The sequence below is a fragment of the Herpailurus yagouaroundi genome, unplaced genomic scaffold (assembly GCF_014898765.1).
Source record: "Herpailurus yagouaroundi ecotype Mexico unplaced genomic scaffold, PumYag 185, whole genome shotgun sequence".
In the NCBI taxonomy this organism is placed as follows: domain Eukaryota; kingdom Metazoa; phylum Chordata; class Mammalia; order Carnivora; family Felidae; genus Herpailurus; species Herpailurus yagouaroundi.
In genome coordinates, this window is record NW_024412416.1 from 22556895 (window position 1) to 22565061 (window position 8167).

Sequence of the window (8167 nt, forward strand, 5' to 3'; positions counted from 1 at the left end):
AGGTTGCTTGATTACTATTTATTGTGTGTTGGTCATGGCATTTGCAAACTTCTTACTAAAAATAGCTTGAGGTTTACAATAATATCTCCCACCATAGAAGATTCACATTCACCCCAAGTACCTGGAAGTGCAATCTGGGCTCACCTCAGAGTAATTCCCAGGACTAATATGGTTCAAAGTTGGGCTGCATCCACAGAAAGGTCTTGTCTACTTCTGATTCATACTTATGTATATGATATAACCAATACAGGTACTAACACCAAGCAAAAGAGGTTTACTAGATCTCTTCTCCTTTTGGGTTTTCTATCAGTTCTTGTCTTAGAAAGAAGGCTAAGCTTCATGAGGCTGTCAGTTCATCTTCTGGTTTCATCATCTGGAAATGGCAATTGCCATTTTATTTTTTATAATTTTTTTTTAATGTTTATTCATTTTTGAGAGACAGAGAGAGACAGAGTATGAGCAGGGAAGGGGCAGAGAGAGAGAGGGAGACACAGAATCTGAAGCAGGCTCCAGGCTCTGAGCTGTCAGCACACAGCCCAATGTGGGGCTCAAACTCATGAACTGCGAGGTCATGACCTGAGCCGCAGTCCGACGCTCAACTGACTGAGCCACCCAGGCTCCCCTGCAATTGCCATTTTAGAAGAAGTTTCTCCAAATGCAGCGTTAACTTCCTGTGTCTCTGCCTTTCTCAAGGCCCTTGTCTTTAGTGGACATTGTCTTGTTGCTCACTGACTTGTTAGCCCTCTGATATCTTCAGGTAGATTTTTAAAAACCAGCTTTAGTGAGGGATAATTTATAAATAATAAGATGCTGTCTAGTTGGATTAGTTATAACAAATATATATACTTACTTGTATATAAACCATCATAATCAAGCTATGAAACATTATCATCATAACAAAAACTTCCGACATGTTCCTCTGTACTCATCAACCTCTCGCCTCTGGCCCCAAGCAATACTAATCTGTCTTATCACCATAGTTTAGCTTTGCCTTTTCTAGAACTTCATAAAAATGGAATCATATGGTATACCTACTCTGGTTCCTGGCCTCTTCCTTTAAGCATAATGCCAAACAGATTTTTAAAGTACATTTGGACCAATACTTCTAATTGTTCTAAGTTTTTTTTCTGAATTATCAAATCTGCCATTACAGAAATTGGAAGTTCCTTGTTCCTTTACTCTTGGAATATGAGTTTTAGGATTAGCTAATAAATCTTCACAAAATAACACTTCAGGATTTTGACTTATGACATTAAACTTATAGTCTAATTTGGAGACCATTGACATCTTTAATATACTGAATCTTCCTAGCTATAAAACCATCATATTTCCATTTATTAAACTAAGTTGAAACTAAACAACGTCTTAAAACATTCTCAAAATAAAAGTCAGGCAATCTTTTGCTTGATTGACTTCTAGGTCGTAGGCTGTTGGTATTATGAATAAGCTACTTTAAAAAATTTGTACATAATTGTTGAAATGTATAAAATAACTTCAATTAATATTGAATAGAAATTATAATAGTGAGCAATTTTATACTGTTCCTTATTTTAAATGGAATACCTTCAATGTTTGAATGGTAAATAAAAATTTAATTTTTAAAAATATATCATACAAGTAGATGCATTAAAAGTGTTTGATGAAATTATATGCCAATTCATAGCACAGTTCTCAAAAACATAAACACAACCAAACAGCAACAACTAGGAGGGAAAGAGAATGGCTTTACTCACTCAAGTGAATATATGGAAAACAACCTACAAAATATTTGATGCTAAGAGCTAAACTGTTTCCCTGTAAGATTGGGAAAATGGCAAGGAAGTCCTCTCTCACCACTTCTATTCATTATCATCCTGGAAGACAAGAAAAATAAATAAATTGTGGAAAGGATAAAATAAAACTATTCTTATTCTCAGACAATATGATTATGTGAAAAACACCAAAGAATCTACCCCCCCCCACACACACACAAACCTGTGGAACTAATTTGATGAGTGTAGCAAGCATGCAGGATATAAAGTCAATATACCGACGTAAACTGCCTTCCTATATACCAGAAACTGGAATTTAAAATTCAGACTGGTACCATTTACGATACCACCAGAAAAAAAAAAAAAATGAGGTGCTTTAAAATAAACCTTACAGGGGCGCCTGGGTGGCGCAGTCGGTTAAGCGTCCGACTTCAGCCAGGTCACGATCTCGCGGTGTGTGAGTTCGAGCCCCGCATCAGGCTCTGGGCTGATGGCTCAGAGCCTGGAGCCTGTTTCTGATTCTGTGTCTCCCTCTCTCTCTGCCCCTCCCCTGTTCATGCTCTGTCTCTCTCTGTCCCAAAAATAAATAAACGTTGAAAAAAAATAATAAAAAAAATAAAATAAACCTTACAAAATATGTACAAGATATACAGAAAACTACAAAATATCAGTGAGAGAAACCAAAGAAGATATAAATAAATGGATAAATATTCCTTGCTTGTGAATTAGAAGAATTACTATTTTTAAGATACCAGTTCTTCTCAATTGAATTGCTGAATCTATAGATTCAACAAAATTCAGAGTAAATTCCCAGGAAGGTATAGGCGAAAATTATAAAACTATAAAACTGTAGGAAAAAATCCATGTGACCTTGGGCTTGTTGAGAAGTTTTTACATACAACACCAAAAGCATAACCCATAAACAAAACAAAACAAAATATTCAAATTTGTTAAAATTAAACTTTAAAATTTGTTCTGCAAATACATTGTTAAGGCAATGAAAAGACAATTCATAAGTGGAAAACACTTACTAATCACATATCTGATAAAGGACTTCTAAAATATACAAAGACTACTTAAAACTGAACAATAAGAAAACAAACAACATAATTTAAAAATGGGCAAAAGACGTAAACAGCTACTTCATCAGATACGATATATAGATAACAAATAAGTATATGAAAAGAGGCTCATGATCATTTTTCAATAGAGAAAGACAAATTAAAACAATGAGTTACCACTACACACCTATTATAATGGGAAAATTACCAAAAAAAATGGTAATACTGATTACTGGCAAGAATATAATGCAACTAGGACTTTTCTAATTCCTGATGGGAATGCAAAGTAGTATGGCCACTTGGGAAGATAACTTGACAATTTCTCGAAAAACTAAATATTATGGATTGAATTGTACCCCTCCCCCCCAAATGCTGAAATCCTAAATTCCAATACCTCAGAATATGTTTGGAAATAGAGTCATTGCAGACTTAATTAGTTATACTAGAGTAGAGTAGGTCCTTAATCTAATGTGACCATTATCCTTTTTTTTAATGAAATTTATTGTCAAATTGGTTTCCATACAACACCCAGTGATCATCCCAACAGGTGCGCTCCTCAATGCCCACCACTATCCTTATAAAAAGGAAATTTGGAGACATATACAGCACATTGAGAGCACCAGGCAGAGATGGAGAAAAAGATCAGATCATGCTTCTAAATGCCAAAGATTGCCAACAAACCACCAGCAGATATGAGAGAAATATGCAATAGACTCCCCCTCATAGCTCTCAGAAAAAAACAACCCAAGCAACACCTTAATAATCAGACTTTTAGATACATAATTATGACACAAAAAATGTTCGTTGTTTAAGCCCCTCAGTTTGTGCTTTTTTATTATGGTGGTGTTAAGAAACTACTACAGTGAACATAGACTGATCATATGATACTCAATTACATTTATAATTATTTATCTAATGATTTGAAACCTTATATCCACACATACCTAAAAATCTGGACTTGACTGGTAATTATGGCTTTATTCATAATTGCCCCAAACTGGAAGCAACCAAGATGTTCTTCAGTAGGTGAATGAGTAAACAAACTATGTTACACTCACATAATGGAACAGTATTCAGCAATAAAAAGAATTAAGCTACTAAGCCCTGCAAAAATATGGATGAATCTTAAATGTACATTGCTAAATGAAAGAAATCAGTCTTAAAAGGCTACATATGGTATGATTCCATTTATATGACATTGTGGAAAAGGCAAAACTATAAGGATGATAAATGGATCAGTGGTTGCCAGGCATTTGGAAAGAGGTAAGATATTAACAAAGGAGTCATGGAAAATTTTATAGGACAGTGAAATTATTTGGTATAACACTTTAATGTTAAAGACATGATGCTATGATTTTTTTCAAAATCCATAGGACTTTATGCAAAATGAATGAACCTAAATTGATGCAAACTGAAAAAAAAAAAAAACGTTTAGGAATTCAGGGATCCCATGATGGAATGGTGACTAGGACAAAAATATCTAATGGTATTAAGAATATTTGAAATAACCTCAGTGGGGGGAAAGTACCGACATAGGTAACATTGGAAATGAGTGAAGACTTTAAGACAAAAGGCAAAAATGACTACATAAGCACTGTACTCCAGTTAATAATGCACACATCTGAAACCTTTCTATACATGTACTGGAATTCAACCAGTAAGTAAGCAGATGACAATGGTTGGAGTCATTTCTCACTATTAGAGTTGGAGGTTGTCCATAGACAATGGGGGATAAGGTTAGAATGATCCATGTGGGATTAGGTTAGAGTTGGAGATGTTAGTGTGAACTTATGTGTGGTTTGCAATAGATACAGATAGGTATGTGTGTATACATGGGTTAGATAAACACCTATGTCCTTCCTCTGACAGTTTCACGAGGCCTAGAAGCAACCTCACCCAGGAGCAACAAGCATGTCCAGTCCTCAGATCTTCAATTCTAATACCATTTTCAATCAAAAGAATCAAGGGATCCTTGGAGAAATGGCTGATTCTAGGACTGGGGCCAGAAATATTATGAGTCTGGAGCATCTTGTAGTGTTAGAAAATATGGGAATGTATGAAAGATTCCACAAGGGAATGTATGAAAGAGTCACAGGAATCAACTGTAAGAACTCCTATTGATCAAAGCTTAAACACTTTGAGCAAGAATATAAATAAAGTCATACTGGATTATAACTCAAGGTATAAAATAAATATCATTGAGTACACTGATATAAATAAGTGGTTGAATAAATAAATAAGTGAGGGAGGAGAGATAAATCATGCAGAAGGATTTAAAATATTTATGTAAATACCTTAAGGAGTACTTAAAATTTATGAGAACACTTTAAGGAGGTTGATCATAACTCCTCATTCCTTACGTGTGGGCTGTGAATACTGACATTCTTCAGTTAAAGAGCACAGTATAGAGAGGGAGGTAAAAAAGAGTAACTTTACAGTAGAGAAATCTGACAGTGTGTCAACCCAGGTGATCAAGGTCAACATCAACATTGGTAGGTCATGTTGATAGTATGTATCCTTGATATGATCTGATGAGAATGGCACTTTATCTTTGTAGTCTTCCTCTCCAAACCCACAACCTCAGTTTAATCACAATAAAAACATTAACAAACCATAACTGAAGGGCAGTCTGCAAAATAGCGGAACGGTACTCCTCAAAACTATCAAGCTCAGTGAAAACCAGACATGACTGAAAAACTATCCTGACCAAAAGAAGCTCAAGAAGACATGATATCTCAATGTGATGCTGTGTCTCACATAAAATCTTGGAACATAAAGACAGGAGGTAAAAACTAAGAAAATCTTAATCTTTAAAGTATGGTCTTGGGGCGCCTGGGTGGCTCAGTTGGTTAAGTGCCCGACTCTTAGTTTTACTTCAGGTCATGATCTCATGGTTCATGGGATCAAGCCCTGCATCAGGCTCCATGCTGACAGTGTGGAGCCTGCTTGGGATTCTCTCTCTCCCCCTCCCCCTCCCCCTCCCCCTTCTTCTTCTTCTTCTTCTTCTTCTTCTTCTTCTTCTTCTTCTTCTTCTTCTTCTTCTCTTTCCCTCTCTCTCTCTTTCTCTCTCTCTGTCTCACTCAAAATAATTTAATAAACTTAAAAAATAAAGTATGGTCTTTAGTTACTAATAATGTGTCAGTATTCTTTCATTAGTTGGAAAACTTACTAATGTTGGATGTTAACAATAGTGGATACTGGGTATTGAGTATGAGAATTCTCTGTACTATCTCCACAATCTTCTTAAAAGCTAAAATTTTTCTAAATTTAAAAGTTTACTGAAACACAAAAACAAAAACATAATATTTGCTATAGGCTTTTAGAAGATGAACTTAGATTTAGAAGATGAAATTAGATTAAAGTAGCTTCCTTTAATCCTAGGTTGGTTATTTTTCAATTATAAATAAGAATTGAATTTTATTCAATATATGTTGACATGATGATATTTTTGTTGGCTTGTTAACATAGTAATGAGTACAGGAATACCTCATTTTATTGTGCTTTGCACATTTTTTTTTTCTTATACACTGAAGGTTTGTGGCAACCCTACATTGTGCAGTGCAAGTCTGTTGGAACCATTTTTCCAAAAGCATTTCCTCACTTTGTGTTTCTGTGTTACATTTCGGTAATTCTCACAACATTTTAAACTTTTTTTATTGCTATTTTATTTTAATTGCTGCAATCTCATGATAAAACTTTAATGGATGAGGAGTTGCTGCTTATGGATGAGCAAAGAAAGTGATTTCTTGAGATGGAATCTACTCCTGGTGAAGATGTTGTGAAGATTATTGAAATGACAACAAAGGATTTAGAATATCACATAAAGTTAATTGATAAAGCAGCAGCAGTGTTTGAGATGACTGACTCCAAGTTTGAAAGTTCTACTGTGGGTAAAGTGCTATCAAATAGCACCACATGTTATGGAGAAATTGTTCGTGAAATGAGAGTCAATGTGTCAAACTTCATTGTTATTTTAGTAAATTACCAGTCACCCCAACTTCAATAACCACCACCATGATCAATCAGTAGCCACTAACACTGAAGCAAAATCCTTCACCAGAAAAATGATTACATTTGCTGAAAGGTCAGATGATGGTTAGCAATTTTTAGCAATCATATTTTTCTTAAATTAAGATGTGAGGGGTGCCTGGTTGGCTGAGTCAGTTGAACATCCAACTTTGGCTCAGGTCATGATCTTGCGGTTGATGAGTTTGAGCCCTGCATCAGGTTCTGTGCTGACAGCTCAGAGCCTGGAGCCTGATTCGGATTCTGTGTCTCTCTCTCTGCCCCTCCCCGGATCATGCTCTGTCTCTCTCTGTCTCAAAAATAAAATAAACATTAAACAATTTTTAAACTAAGGTGTGTACACTAGTTTCTTTTTCTTTCTTTCTTTCTTTTTTTTTTTTTTGAATAGTGCTACTGCATACTTAATATACTACAGTATATTGTAAACATAACTTTTACATGCACTGGGAAACCAAAATTCATTTGTCTTGCTTTATTATAATATCTGCTTTATTGGGATATTCACTTTACTGTTGTAGTCTGGAATCAAATACGATATATCTCCTAAGTCTGCCTATATCTCACTTTCCAGGGATACACCCTTCTTACGAACTTTATTGTGTTCTCCCAGATTCATGTGTTTAAGTCATAACTCCCTACTATGACTGTATTCGGATATAGGGCCTATAAGATGATAATTAAGGTTAAATGGGGTCATAAAGGCAGGACCCTAATCCGATAGGACTGCGTCCTTAGAAGAAGAGAAAGAAACATCAGACCTGTTTCACTTTCTCTCTGTGTGTGCACAGGGGAAAGGCAGCCATCTACAAGCCAGGAAGAGGCCTAACCAGAAACTCACCCTAATACCTCCTTGATCTTAGACTCCAGCCCCTAGAACTATAAGAAAATAAATTTGTTGGTTAAGCCATCAATACTGAAGTGTTTTGTTATGGTAGCCTGAGCTGACTAATACAATCCTATTTGATGATTATTAATTTTTATGTTTTTTTAATTTGGTTTGCTATTTGCAATGTGGTTTCTATTTCTAATTCTATAAGCTGTACTGTCCCAAATTTCTTTCTTTTCATAGTACTTAACTAGCTTTAGTAGTTTGGTTTGTTTTTCTATTAGACAAGAAAAAATTAAACATTAATGATGTAATCATTTAACTAAGAAGTTATAATAGAAATAAACTAGAAACATATAGGCATGAAGGAATTTAAAAAGATATGAATTAATGAAAAAATAATCAAGTGCATAATAGTTATTTTAAAAACTAAAAGACTAAAATAGAGTAGTTAAGAAAAAAAAATATACCAAACTAATATCAAGAATGAAGAGTAGGAACCA